Below are 15,279 nucleotides of genomic sequence, written 5' to 3' on the forward strand. Positions count from 1 at the left end.
ATTTATACCTTAACCTGGCCATGGAGAACATTCAAGGTATTTAAGCAGGAAAGATAGATATTTTTATAAGATTAGCATTTTTTTTTTTCCAGATCAAGTTTTTGGTGTTTTTTTTTTTAACCATAAAGAGGTCAGTAATACTTACGTATTTGTGATAGACGTGGAGATGCACCACCAAGATACCCCTTCATAGAAGGATTTGCTGTCCAGATGAGGAGTATAATCTACAGCCAGACTTTAGCTATCAGTTCCTTCAGAGCCTGCCTTTATTCAGAAGATGGCTTACCCAAAGGAAGCCCTTCCCAGGCAACCCATACCTGATGACTGAGAGAGGTAGGGTATAAAGTCCTCTCAGAGGGACTTGCCAATGGGCAATATTTGTCCCGAAGCTTGTTGCCGGATTGTCTCAGGCTTTGTGGGGCCTGCATGGTGGTTTAACCTCTTCCTCTGCCCAGTGGTTTAACCTCTTCCTCTGCTTCTTGTACCTTTCCCTTGGAGGTATACATTTTGTACCCTGGATGGGTTGGATTGAGTACCCTCAAAATTCATATGTTCTACTACCTCAGAACATGGCTTTATCTGGAAATAGATTCATTGCTGATGTAACTAGATATGATGGGGTCATACTGAAGTGAGGCGGGCTTTAATCCAACATGACTGGAGGACTTATAAAAGGGAAAACTTGGACACAGAGACACGCACAAGGAGAATGGCATGTGAACCTGAAGGCAGAAATTGGGGTGATACTGTCACAGCCAGGGAATGCCAACATTGCCAGAAAATTACAAGAAGCTGGGGAGCAGCCTGGAACAGATCCTTCCCTCAGCCTCAGAAGGAACCAACCCTGCCACACCTTAATCTCAGACTCTGAGCCTCCAGAACTGTGAGACAATACATTTCTATTGTTTAAGCCACCCAGTTTGTGGTATTTTGTCATTACAGCCCTAGGAAACATACACATCCCAAACTCCATCTCAGCATTTACTGCCAGAGAAGCCAACTTGTAACAGTATTTTAATACAAAAGGAACTTGAAAATATTAAACAGAAATGTGGCACGCCCTGAAATAAAGAGTAAAAAACAATCTTAATCATATATCATATATCAAGTACAAAAAGTTTCAAATTATTTTCATTTATATTATGGAAGGGGTGTGTGTGTGTGTGTGTGTGTGTTAAAGAAAACAAGTAGAACAAAAACAGAAGCCAGAGCAAAAGAAGCAGAGTCAAGAATTTAGGAGGATAATTAGGAGCATAATAAGAGTATTTTCCTAAAATATCAGAAGTATGGGTTAATCAAGTAACATGAAATTGTTGATCATACTGAGTATCTATAACGTAGAGAGAATATAAATGTTCCAGGTGAGAAAATTTGTGTCGGTCTATCTTTAGATAGAAACCACTGTATTCCTTGGGTGCCTGGGTGGCTCAGTCGGTTAAGCATCTGCCTTCCATTCAGGTCATGATCCCAGGGTCCTGGAAATGAGTCCCGTATCTGGCTTCCCACTCAGTGCGGAGTCTGCTGCTCCCTCTGCCCCTCCCCTGCTTGTGCGCAATTGCACGTGCGTGCGCTCTCTCTCTCGCAAACTATATTCCAAATTGTTTAATATATTTAAATTATGGACTTCCTACTAAGTTTATTCTGCTAGAAGCAATAGTGGAAGATGCCTTCTTTGTTCTAAAAGATACCTAGATTAGACCTAATGTAACAAACTTTTTTCCCTATAACAAGATAATGTCTAAAGGTTTTATTCATGACATGTACTTGCACTTCTATTACATGGCAGGGACAAACTTTGGTATTACCATGGCTCCAAAGGCCTGGGTTCACCCTACGGTCACTCAGATCAAGTATTAACATGGATGAAAACGAGGGTTATAGAGTGCAGCAAATTAAATAGGGCTGCCTAGATTCTATCTCAAGTCCACCTTAGATGAGCATGTGGCCTTGAGCGAGTTACTTCCTCTGCCTGAGTGTCCTTTGTCTCATTTGGAAAATTGAAGCTTGAATCAGATAAGCTCTAAATCTGGGTGGTTCTAAGATTCTGAACCAGTGGACAATGAGCAAAAGAAAATCTTTAAAAACACCTGTACAGGATTTAAGGTAAATGCTTATAGAACAGCAGTGTACCCCTGGAAACCGTGCCCCTCTGCAGCCCATCACAAGCACCCACGCTCTGGCTGAGGAGCGCCACCATCTGCACGTACAGAACGAGCTAGATCACTAATCTCACAACAGTTAATGCCTTATTGACCTCCCACGATCATGTTCTCTCCTTTGAAGGGAACATAATGAAAACACAGTCCTTTTAACAAAATATATTTGGGCTCATGTAGTATTTTTATCGTAAATAAAAGGTTCTTTAGAGCACATAGCAAAAATTCTGTAAGATTTTTTTTATCCATGCTGATAAAAGGAAAGATGATAATGTGAATTATATCTCAATAAAGCTGATTAGAAAAAATAAAAGGCAATGCCTACCTAAAAAGTTCACCATGAAAAGTGGTCATGATAGGTGTGGAGAGCATCTGTGCTTAGGAGGTACTCAACAAATCAGCAGCTACTAACAGTCTCTTCATGATAACATATGTTGATGTGAGAATTTTAGAGTTTTCAATTCTTTTACTAGCATTTGCTTCTTTAATTTTCTCAACAGAATTAATGAGTCTAGGAAGCAAATAATAAAGCGAGGGAGACTTCCAAGAATATACCCACAGAGCACATAAAATCATGAAAGCATCTTCTCTTTCCCCCTCATGCCTCAGCTGATTGGGGAAATAAACGAATCTTCAGTAAACATTCCTGGCATCAGATGATATTTTCAAGCATTTTCTGTGTAAGTTAATTATCTCCATGAATATTGGTAATTATTTGGGAAGTGTGCTTCTGAATCTACTAGTCGCATGACCAAGGACTCAATCAGGAGGGCAAGAGTCTATTTGCGCTCAAAGAGGATCCAAAATAAGTTATCTGCTGTATGTGTACCCTAACATTTCACATAAAAACAGGGTGGTTGGTAGGGAGTGCAAGTTCATGTTAGTGAAGGATTTTGAGGCCTTTTAAAAAATCATTGAGTAGGGGCATCTGGGTGGCTCAGTGAGTTAAACATCTGCCTTTGGCTAAGGTCATGATCCCAGGGTCCTGGGATCAAGCCCCACATCAGACTCCCTGCTTAGCAAGGAGCCTGCTTCTCCCTCTCCTCCCTGATTACGCTCTCTCTCACTATCTCTGTTGCTATCTCTCTCTCTCTCAAATAAATAAAATAAAATAATAAAATATCATTGAGTATTAGATCTGGAAGAAAATTTAGACAAACAGTAATTTAGTCTACTCCTCATTTTTATTGAACTGGGATCAGGGGGGTTAAATGATTTACCCAGGACCACAGCTTTCTAGTGGTACAACTCAGACTAAAATCTGCATGACCTACCTTCCAGAATAGCGTCCTTTTCACATACCACCCTTCTTTGGCATAGCAAAAAAAAAAAAAGATAGGAAAAAATAATAGTACATACTTTTTCATGTTTTGGGGCCCATTAAAATCTGGATATATAATCTTATAACTATATATATTTCCTTTCATCCTCACCTTGGTGCTAAAGAAAATGAGAACAATCCAGAAGACATAGGCATGCCCTAAAGAACCCTGCAATAGCATGTGAAGAACATGGGCTTTGGCTCAGTGACAGTTCTGTGTAACTTTGATCTAGTTCCTCAGCCACTATGATCCTGTAGTTCCAATGCAATGGAGAAATACCTGTCTTGAGGGCTTAACAAGGGAGCAGAGATTACACAGGTAAGGGTCCTGGCACACAGTAGGTATCCAATAAATGTCAGTTATTATCATCTTTGAGGCCCATTCTTGGTTCAGCCGTTTGGTCCCCTGGTGCCCCCAGAAAACAATGTGGAGAGCACTGGGAGTATAAAATTGAGAAAAAGCTTGGACTCAGGTCTAACTGCCACTAGTTGCCATAGTTAAGAGACCTTGGCCTTGCTCTTACCTTACTCTGGCCTTGGCTTCTGTCTCCACCAGGCTGTGAGCTACACTGGGGATACTTTTGTTTCCCCAGTGCCTTTCCTAGGGGCTTAAAGGAGGCTCAAATCGGTCCATGAGCGATAAAAGGAAAACACACAACAGAGGAGTCTAGAGTAAGGGACACCTGTCTGCCCTGTCACTCCATTCTGTCCCTGCAAGTCTCCTCAGGGAGGCATTCTCCTAACTACCCTGCAGATGACTGCTCTGAGACGTCAGGAATTATATTGTCCTCATGTTGCTCCATTTCCAACACATGCACGTCTCACAGAATTCCACAGCCCTCATGTGCCCAATTTCACCTGAAAAAGTCACATTTTCTCAAGAAAACAAAGAAGTTCGTGTGCTTATGCAATAAAAATACCTTACTTGTTCACTCATTTCCTCCCTGTTCCCGAAGCCCAGATTGCATGCCTTGGTATGATCTGAAAAAGCTGTGTTTAAACAGCGCCTCCCCCTGCCATCCTTCATTCAAAATACAGCACGACATTACCAACCAAAAAGACATCTGTCATCTGGTGAAGTCCTATTTTTACTGCCAAGAAAACCAAAATATTAATTACCTTAAAATAGTAATACCTTTTTTTCCCACTGATCCTTTCCTCTTTTGTAAATTTCTCCCAAATATTGCTGTTTGTCAGAATCTATGTCTGCAAAGTATTTGAAACTAAGTGAAGGTCACCCAGACAAAAATGGCCATGGATACTCCTGCAATTTAATTGTCACCCAAGTATATAAATAAAGGCCCAAGACACGTAGTTAAGAATCAGAAAATAAATGATAAATGCAGTGTCTAGATTTACATAGAATGGGCTTTAAAATGTCTGCTGCTATTACAAAGTCTGAACGAAGCTTTCAGCTGTTTTGTGCTTTTCGAGAAATTTGACAACACAGTGAAAACCTTTAAGTCTTTCCTATCCTAGGAGGGGAAGTTTGTTTTTACAAATAAGGATTTGAGTTCTCTGAAACAGGACAAACGCCACCTGCTGAAAAATGGCGTCTTCAAGATTCTCCATCATCACTATTGCTCATTACCATTTATCAAAAATTCACTATGTATCTCAAATTGTACTAAGAGATTTACACGTAGTAACTTAATTTTTTTTAAGATTTTTTGTTTATTTATTTGAGAGAGAGAGAGTACAGAGGGAGAGTGAGAGAGAGAAGCAGGCTCCCCACTGAGCTGGGAGCCCAATACGGGGCTTGATCCCAGGACCCTGAGGTCAGGACCTGAGCTGAAGGTAGAAGCTTAACAGACTGAGCCACCCAGGCACCCCGGAACTCATTTAATTTTAGTGATAACTCTACAAAGGAGATAAAGTCAATCTTAGGTCATAAATGAGGAAACTGAGGCACAGAGCCGCTCATTCCCCAGTCACGAAGCTCGGACATGGCAGAGTCATAATTCAGATTCAAGTGAGCCTGGTTCCCAAGCTTATGCTCTCACCCCTACCATATGTCTCACTGAGGTCTTGAGGTCTCTGACTTACAGACTATATAGCATCTAGACTCTTAAAAATTAAGCTATCAATTAAAATATCCGTAACTCGTTTGTTAATTTAAAAAAAACTAATAAAATCATGAGGCACTGTGGCAATCATAATATTTTAAAATAGACAATTAAATCATGACATTAATAAACTTATTGAGAGTCTAAGGTTTAAAAAAATTAACAATCAGTGCTTCTTAAACTCACCGCTCAGAGGGGAGTCTTCTCTAACTGTCAGGGGCTGGAGGTTTCCTGCTGTTGACGTTTGCCAACACCCCAGTCAGCCTTCTTAGGAACATGTTGACAACACTGAAGACAGCTGCATGTACTCATGGAAAGATAAATATTAAAAACAGGCGGGAGGAAAGGAGGGAGGTGTTTTTTTTTTTTTAAATACATGCCATTAGGCAAACAAGTGATGCAGGTTTTGTTGCTTTGTTTATTTCTGAACCAAAAATGCTGGTGGATGGAGGGGATCACATCTTAGAGACCAGCATCTTTCAGAGAGGAAGAGATCATTAAAATCATCAACAGGCATCAAATGCGTCACTCGAATGACAGAAGCAGAACATTTGGAGACAATGCTATAGTAAAGATTTTTTGTTTCCCTCTGATCAAACTTACTTGAAAAGAGAGACTTACAGAATCAAAAAGACACATTTATGTATTACAGCTTTGAAAACCACAAGTGCTGGCTTCACATGGCTCTTCATTATTAAATGAATATGGGACAATATGAAAATTCCTTCACTCATTAAACTTTTGGATCATTTCAACAGAGGAAGCCCCTAGCAAGTTACTGAAGGTGGAATTGTGCTCTTCACATTGATTCTGTCTCCATCGTGGACCCTCAGGAAACTGGTCCAGGCCAAAGAATAGAAAGTGCTGGAGCTTAGCATGAAGTAATCAAGTATCTTAAAATTAAAAGGGACTTAGTCTAGCTCTTCCCCTGTAGGTGAGGAGAGGAAGGGCTCTGGTAGGTGTTACTGGCAAAGACTTCTTCCTTATAGCTCACTGGAAACTCTAAAAATTCAGCTTCAAATATAATTCCCTATAAACCTGTAGGGTACACACTATGCAATGCACAAAGTTAGAGGGTCCTTCTTCAGGCTAAATACTGGGCTTTTTTTTTTTTTTTTTCACGTATTTACTAGATTTTATACTAATATGTTTATCTTCATTCCCTCCTTCATTTTATCATTCAATAAATATTTATTGAGCAGGCACCATGTGCCAGGGACCCTTCTAGGTAATGAAAATACAAAGATGAATAAGATTTTATCCGTACCTTCAAGAAGCTCACATTCTAATTCTATCTGGTGTGATTAATGAGCCTTTAAAAAAGAAATGTGCAAGACACAGCAGAGGAAGCACAGAGGATGTAACTCTCCCCAGGAAGGTCACAAAGGGCTTCACACAGCAGTGAGGCTTCAGCTGAGGCCGAAGGATGAGGAGCAGTTGGGCAGGCAGGCAAACGGGAACAGGGCTGTCCAGGAAGGGAGGGAGCTTCGACCAGACAGGCAGGGCAATGCACAGCACCCTTCTGAGTGGGCAACTTATGGAAATACTAATACAAGAGATGATAAGGGCTGAAAGTTAGAGGTCCTCACAAGATTTGAAATATCCCTAAACCACTCACAAATACTCTTTTAATAAAGGGGGTTAAAGCTATAGAATTCGCCTTTCACATAACTGCTGTGTCTAATATGTAAATCATCTCTATGGCTCCCATCTGAAAGAGTAAAGCCACCTTAACCCTCTGCAAAGGTAATGAGGGTGTCTAAAATAAATATTTACAGGTGTTTCATCAGAGACAAAATCCTGAGCCAAGTAGTCCACAGAGCTCCCCAGATAAGGCATCCAAATGTGGCCTGTCCAGTTGTCCCCGTAAGAAGAGCTGCCTCTGCGGGTTCCGCTCCACGCCACCTTCCTGCCGGGCCCTGCAGCACTCAGCTTGCTTTCTAACTGCAGCCGCATTGCTGACTCACAGGCCATCTGAGAACTACCCAGGACCTCTCGCTCTCTTCCTGCGTCCTCACACGCAGCCAGGTCTTTCCGCCAGAACTCTGGGCACATTCCGGCCCTCTCCTCATCCTGCATCTACCTCTGCAACGAGGCAGACACAACTGCATTGTGTCTATTTCTGATCTCCTTTCTAAATCCCCAAGGTCACTTTGAATTCCAAACCTATCTTTTGTGAAAGGAGTAAAACCCAGGTTATACAATCTTGTCATCAGCATAAATAACTTAATAGTCTCATTGGAGTATTTACTCTGTCGTTGACTGAATTGTGACTTATCCTGGTCCCAGTACTTCTTCCTATTGAACATCGCTTATTATGTCCCTGGACTACCACTTATTTTCAAGAATCATTCTCAGATTGTGATTCCGGTCAGATGTTAGAAACATATTGGGGAACTGTACCTGTTCTTAGCCATAATTCCATAAAGGTTGACACTACATTACAAAGATCAATTTAAAAACATTACCAAGGCCAGGGGAAAGAACATCTATGGGAATGAAAACAGGTGTCCTCTTGCCTTAAATGAGATTCGGTTTTTCAGAGAGAGCTTGATTGATAAACAGTAACCGTGACGCTGACTAGCATTTGTGCTTTAGAGTATTAGAAGGACCTTCACATAACTGAACTTTAATGGTAACTCTGTGAGGTCCCATTTGATAGAGGAGAGACCAGGAGTTGAGAGGCTTGCTGTAATTCACAAGAAAGTAAGTGGCAAAACTCAGATTTGAAGGCAGGTATTCCTAGGCTAAATTCTATATCAGCTCTAGGGTTCTGGAAAAATGAATTTTATAATAGTTTCCTCTTAAAAAGTTAGAGTTATATAGGCCTGTAATTTCCCATTTTATCTAATTCGTGTTCCCAGACTTTTATTAATTCCCATTAATTGGGCTAATATCCCATCAAAAACAGGTGCCTAGAATAACAGGTCCTGGAATATAAGTCAGCACAACTTTTCAGACAAGAAACATAAGCAGAGAATGATCTTTGAAAATAATGCTAGCCTAAGAATGTATCAAGGGATGTTCGGTAGAATGAAGTCTATGACCAGGGTAAGTAATATTTGAATCAATGACATCCCAAAGGGGTCAGGGAAGAAATGTGTAACATTTTTACAAATCTTTCTTTGCGTCCATCTTTACTCCATTTTTGTTTCTGCCCTTCAGTTGGCTTTCTCTGTTCTTTTCCAAAAAACTGGTCTGTATTTCTTTTTATTATGTTCAGTTTTTAGTATATTGGTTAGAAAACACTAAGTAGTTGTAACTGAAAAAGACAATATGAGAACGAGATGTAAAAATTTTTTTAATTGAATTTTAAATTTGAAAAAATTGTAGGAAAGACTTGAGAAACATTTTAAGATTTTAAGTCTACATTTTGATGATTTTGAAATGAATCTGTGGTTTCTCATATTCCCCCCAAAATCGGTTATGATTTTGGGTACAGTCATATAGCAAACATACTTCAGTTGCCTGCTGAAGGTCTTTTTCAAATTTAATCCTTTTAACCTTTTTTCTGAAGCTAGTTTCTGGCTGGTTCCATCAATATCAAGTGTTCCTATATGATGGCTGCTGGGTAATTTTTGTCTAACGGTTCAACTTCCACTTGTTGTCCTACTTTACTTAGCTTTACAGGGACATTAGCAAATGCCAGATGCCTCTGGATGCTGTAACCATAGCTTCCAGACATCATGTTGCCAATTACCTTGCCATCACTATAATAGACCTTGAATCTTTTTTCAAATTAGCTCCAATACTTTGGGGTAAGTACAACTAGTTGACATAAAATTAATTCAAGGTCATAGGCAAAAAAATGCCTGTCCTAGATGATGAAGAAAGCAGTATAGGGTCCCAATAAAGGCCCCTGCGCACCAAATTTTCCAGAAGAGAGGTGAATAATTCAGTCTCTAAGCTGCTTTTGATTACCCCAAAAAAGGAACAGCAGTAATTGCTATTTGAAGGCTTTGGGGAAATTAGTAAAGCAGGTAGTGATTGTGGGACTCCCAAACGGAAGTAGAATTTGAAGTTTTCTAAGTCATTCTAGGCGCCGCCAGAGAGATGATGCTGAGTCAGTAATCCATCCCTCGACAAATGGAAGGCCAGTAGGCATTCTTTGAAGCCCAGGAGAATATGCAGAAGGTGGGGAAGCTGAAGCAACTTCCTAAAAGCCACATGGGTCTCTTTGAAACCAAGTGAATTCTTTGACCTCATATCAAGAAGGGCAAGAATGTGAGATTTCTTTGGAATTATTCTATAAAATTCTTATATAGACGACCTGATTTGGTCAGATGTGTTCTGCAATATATGAATGCGAGGATTCCCATTTAGTTTCAGAACTAAAGAGAGTCAGCAACCAGTTTTGCAAAAGAATGCTCCAATTACTTTCTTGCTTTTCATTTTTTTTTTGTAACCTGCCATATTTCCATCTTTGAGGGATTACTAAAGCCTTGGTTAGGCGCAGAAGGCAAATCACTTTCATTATCTCTTTTGGATTGCTGAATATAGCATATGTGACAAATCATTTTTTCTAATGGTATTTAAGTGTAAAAAATTAATATCATATGACCTATATCTTGAGCAGAAGAGACTTCAACAGCTTTCTTCTGCATAGTGCTTCACATTTTATCAAATGCCCTCTGATTTGGTTCTCACAACACTTTCTGAGGTGGCCATGATATATTAGAACCTCCATATGACAGATAGGAAAGCTGAACGTGCACGACTTTTCCAAGGAGCCATAGTTCAAAAATGGCAGACATGCCAATGAAACACAGATTTTCCAACTACAAATCCAGTGCTCTTACCTCTAAACTAGTCTTCTACAGAAACATTACTGAAAATTTCCTATTAGAGCATTCCCTACTGCTGTTTTCCTGTGTTCTTTGAGGACTCACAAGAGTGGTACAAGGAGTTCAAATTATGGTAGCAGATCAGTCAGGCTGTATGTCTCTACTGAGCATCTGCTAATTTCTAAGAACTTGCCAGTTGTATCAATAAATGAGGTTGCACTGTTAAGTGACATATCCAACCCAACTCCACCTCTCAGTAAAAGGGATAGAAACAACTACAGTGAAAAGTGGCACCTAATAAAATACAGATATGAATAGAAGAGGAAATCCTAACTCATTCTGGATAGAGTCAGAGGAGACCTGAGAACATGGTATGTGACATGAGCTTTGAAGGTAGAGGACTATGATGTTGATTTCCATGTGGCACATTTTACACACCCAAATAAACTGGACGACTGAGTATGAATTACATAGATTAAAAATTGTGCAAGTTGACTGAAATTAGAAGAAAGCAATTAAACCTAACCTACTAACTGCCAACCATATTAGCTATTCTTCATTTCCCTTGGAGAAGTAGTATCTGGAGCAGATGTTTTGAGGAATGATCAAACATCAACCATCTGATAACTAATGACAGACAAATAAAGGGGATGACAGAGTCATGTTTACAGGAGAACAAGAAAATCCTGCACACCTGGGCTATGCTAGCAGATGGCAGAAGCTAGAATTTAAAAAAAACAAAAAACTAAAAACTAAAAGAAGAGGCAATTCTCGCAGCTGCAGAGTCAAGCTCACCAAACGAAAACGAACTTCCCTGAATCCATTCGGGATTAATTTCCCCCTAGACAATCTCAAGAAATGCAGTTCAAGTACTAAGGTGTATATGCTACAAGGCAATGGTTGTCCAAATGTTCCAGGAGTCATCAGCCAAGGAAGGCTTCCCAGCAGGACACTAGAAAATTCATATGAAACACCATCTGCAAGGTAAAGACCTCTTCTGGGTCACTTAACAGAGCTTCTGGAACATTTCTTCTGCCCCCACTCTAACCCCCCATACTGTCATCATACAATGGCCAGAACAAAGGAACAAATAATCTTGCAGACACAGACACAGTTGTCAGTTCAGGAAGTGGAACGTAAGTGAAATGCATTCACAGCATCATTCAGCAACTATGCATGTGGATCATAAACAAAAGTCATCTATCTACAAAGGCACAGGTTTTGTCATCATCACGAGTAGGTCTCTGGGCGGGAAGTCACCCCCATCACTGTCACTAGGGAGGACAAAAGCAAAGGAAGCTAAGCAACAGAATCCACAGTATTCATGGGTTCATCTCTTCATACAGGAGTTAACTTTTATTGCATATGTTCTGTGTGTCAGGCACAGTGCTAGACACTGGATGCACAAAGGAAAACTGGACCACATTTCTGTGTTCATGCAGCATTTCTCAAGAACAGTATTAGAGAAATGCACAGACCTTTATGGGAGGGTAGGAGTTGGGTATTAAACATGAGGACTTGCTCAGGTGAAAATGAAAGAGGCATGAGCAGGCACAGAAGGCAAAAAAGACAGCATGGCTTTACTTATTTTTTTTTGTTTTGTATATTCAATCTGTCCAGTTCTTAGAGAGTACCGTCAATCACTTAATATAAGGTCCCCTGTTAAGACATTTAAAAGTGTTCCCCTGAATTTCTATAATTTTTGTTTTATGAATTTGCTGATTTATGTTTTATACTTGATAGGAGAGTAATATAAGTTTATGACAATTACTCCTTCAAAAATTATCATTTTATCATGATATAATGTCTTGTCTTATCCTGTATAGTGTTTTTAAGTTCAAATATATTGACTTTCATTAATATTGCCCTCCCACACACTTTCTTTTAGCTTGTATTTGCTTAGTATCTCTTTTTCTACCTCTTCATTTTCAACCTTTATCACTTTAATTTTATTTTCCTATATATAGTATATACATGAGTTGAATTTGTTTTTAACCCAATCTGATAGTTTCAGTCTTTTAAAGTTCTATTTACAAATAATAAAATAACGAGTATACTTAATTCCTTGCCACGTTATCTTATTTATTTTATATTGGTGTTTCTTTTTTTTTTCTTTTTCCAATTTTTACTAGTTTAATCATGCTGTCATGGATTTTTGATGATGTTAATTTGGGAGTTTTACTGCACTATTCCATTCCATCAATGGTTATCTTGCCTTCCCACACTCACTATTTTTAAATATTAAATATTTTCCCACCAGAACATTCTGTTTCCACAATCAAGATGCTATATTACTCATCAATTTGTCTCCTCCCCTGTCCTCTGCAATAGGAGATTTAAAATACTTGACTCTCTCTTCCCTTCCCCAAGAAGGAATCCTTCAGAATGCTTCTACTTAATCCTCTCCCTCTCCATTCCAGGCTTTTATCAGAATTCCTTTCGGCATGACCATTCTGCTTCACGCGTCCTCACAGGGCACTTTGACAATATATTGCCAGTCAGCCTTCCCCTATCCAGTTGTGTGGGTATGTTTGTGCATCAGGTGTCACTATGTACCATGTCTTCTTTTTCTGCCTCCACTGATTGTTTGGTTCTTTCAATACATACTCATTTATTAAACAAAGATCCACAGGGGTACTACTATTTTAAGACAATCATGAAAAATACTGTAAGTCTTGCCTGCAACAGATTTCAGATCTTTCTTCTGCTCAAGGAAAACAATTTCTTGGTACTTAAAAAAAAAAAATCATTGTCTCTTTTTTGACTTTTCCATCTTCTGCCCCTGTAACCCCTGTTTTTACCTCTTTGATTTTCTGGATTAAATCCCCAACTCTTATATATGTATTTTTTTTTTCTGTGCTTTGAATATATCTTGCACTTGATCTTTCATTGTAATAGTGACCAGCCAAGCCTCTTCAATATCCAGGAAAATAGTTTAGATGGAAAATCATCTATTTAGTGTGCTCTTGCTCATGTGCTCTCTCTCTCTCTCTCTCCATATAAATATATTATCATTCGTCTCTTCATCATTATTCAGTTTGTTTGAAATCATCTTTTTCCCTCTAACTGCTAAATTCCCTTAGGGATTTGTTATTTTCTCTGCTGGCTGACTGGGGCTTACATATGATCCTTGGAGAAGCCAAGTAGCAGCACTCCTGGGCAGGTGGTCTCTACTCCCATAGCACTTTGGTGTAGAAGTGGGCAGAGAGTGCCTCCTTGGGCACCTGAAAGAGGCCTCCTTGCTTTCAGATACCTTTGTACTCTCTCCCAGGCTCAGGGCCAGAGAGGAGTCAACCCACATGTTTTGCTTTTTCTTTCCTTGGAATATAAAAGACAAACATTCCAACAAGGACTTTCCTTAGGAATTCATAGGTCCCATGGGTCATGCCTTCCAGGACGTGCAATTTTTCTTGTCCCCACCCCATGACTTCCAGAAGTCAGTTTCCAGGCATTTAACCATTCCTTGGAGTTTTCTCCACAGGACATCCAACAGAACTTAAAGCCATACCTGCATAGAACTATTAGCAGATTGGAGAAAGGAATGGAGAAGTGAGCTGTACTCGGCTTACTATATAGAGTCTTAGAATCTCCTCTTCATCTATATACATTTTTGTTCTTGCTAAAAACATTGCTAACTGACTGTTCATCATGTATTTTACCATTAAGTAATTTTCAAATCAATATCACAGAAATTAATATCACTAATAATGAAGGATCAAATAAAAATGAATAATAACATCCAAGTTATCATGAAAATATAAGGAAAAGGGTAACGTTCACCATATACAAAAATTAACTCAAAATGGATTAAAGACTTGAATGTAAAACCTGAAACCATAAAAAAAATAGAGGGAAACATAGATGTAAGCTCCTTGACATTGGTCTTGGCAGTGATTTTTTGGATTTGGCACCAAAAGCAAAGGCAACAAATGCAAAAATAAGCAAGTGGGACTACATTAAAATATAAAGCTTTTGCACAGGAAAGAAAACCATCAACAAAATGAAAAGGCAACCTACTTAATGGGTGAAGATATCTGTAAATCATATATCTGATAAGGGGTTAATATCCAAAATATATAAAGAACTCTTACAATTCAATAACAAAAATAATCCAATTTAAAAATGGGCAGAGGGCTTGAATAGACTTTTTCCAAAAAAGACAGATGACCAATAGGCACATGAAAAAATGTTCAACATCACTCATCATCAGGGAAATGCAAATCAAAACCACAATAAAATATCACCTTGTAGCTGTTAGAATAGCTATTATCAAAAAGATAAGAAATAGCAAATGGTGAATATGAAGAGAAAAGGGAACCCTTCTACACTGTTGATGGGAATGTAAATTGGTGCAACCACTGTGGAAGTTCCTCAAAAGACTAAAAATAGAACCATGATACAATCCAGCAATTCCACTTCTGGGTATTTTTCAGAAAAAAATGAAAACACTAACTCAGACAGATACACGCACCCCCATGTTCATTGTAGCAGTACTTACAATAGCCAAGATATGGAAACAACCTAAGTGTTCATCAGTGGATGAATAGATGAAGAAAATGTGGTATATATAACAATGGAATACTACTCAGCCATAAAAAAGAATGAAATTTTGCCATTTGTGACAACATGGATGAATCTTAAGGGCATTATATGCTAAGTGAATAAGTCAGACAGAGAAAAACAAATACCATATAATTTCACTTATATGTGGAATCTAAAAACAAAAGTAGCCAAGCTTATAGATACAGACTGATGGTTGCTAGAGGTGAGGAGGGGTACAAAAATTGGTAAACAAGTAGAAGGGTACAGACTTCTAGTTATAACATAAATAAGTCATGGGTGTGTAATCTACACATGGCACCTACAGTTATTAATATCGCATTGCATATTTGAAAGTTGCTAAGAAAGTAGATCTTAAAAGTTGTCATCACGAGAAAAAAAATTCTTTATAT

Source organism: Mirounga leonina, unplaced genomic scaffold (assembly GCF_011800145.1).
Source record: "Mirounga leonina isolate KUSES-001 unplaced genomic scaffold, KU_Mleo_1.0 Mir_115, whole genome shotgun sequence".
Classification (NCBI taxonomy): domain Eukaryota; kingdom Metazoa; phylum Chordata; class Mammalia; order Carnivora; family Phocidae; genus Mirounga; species Mirounga leonina.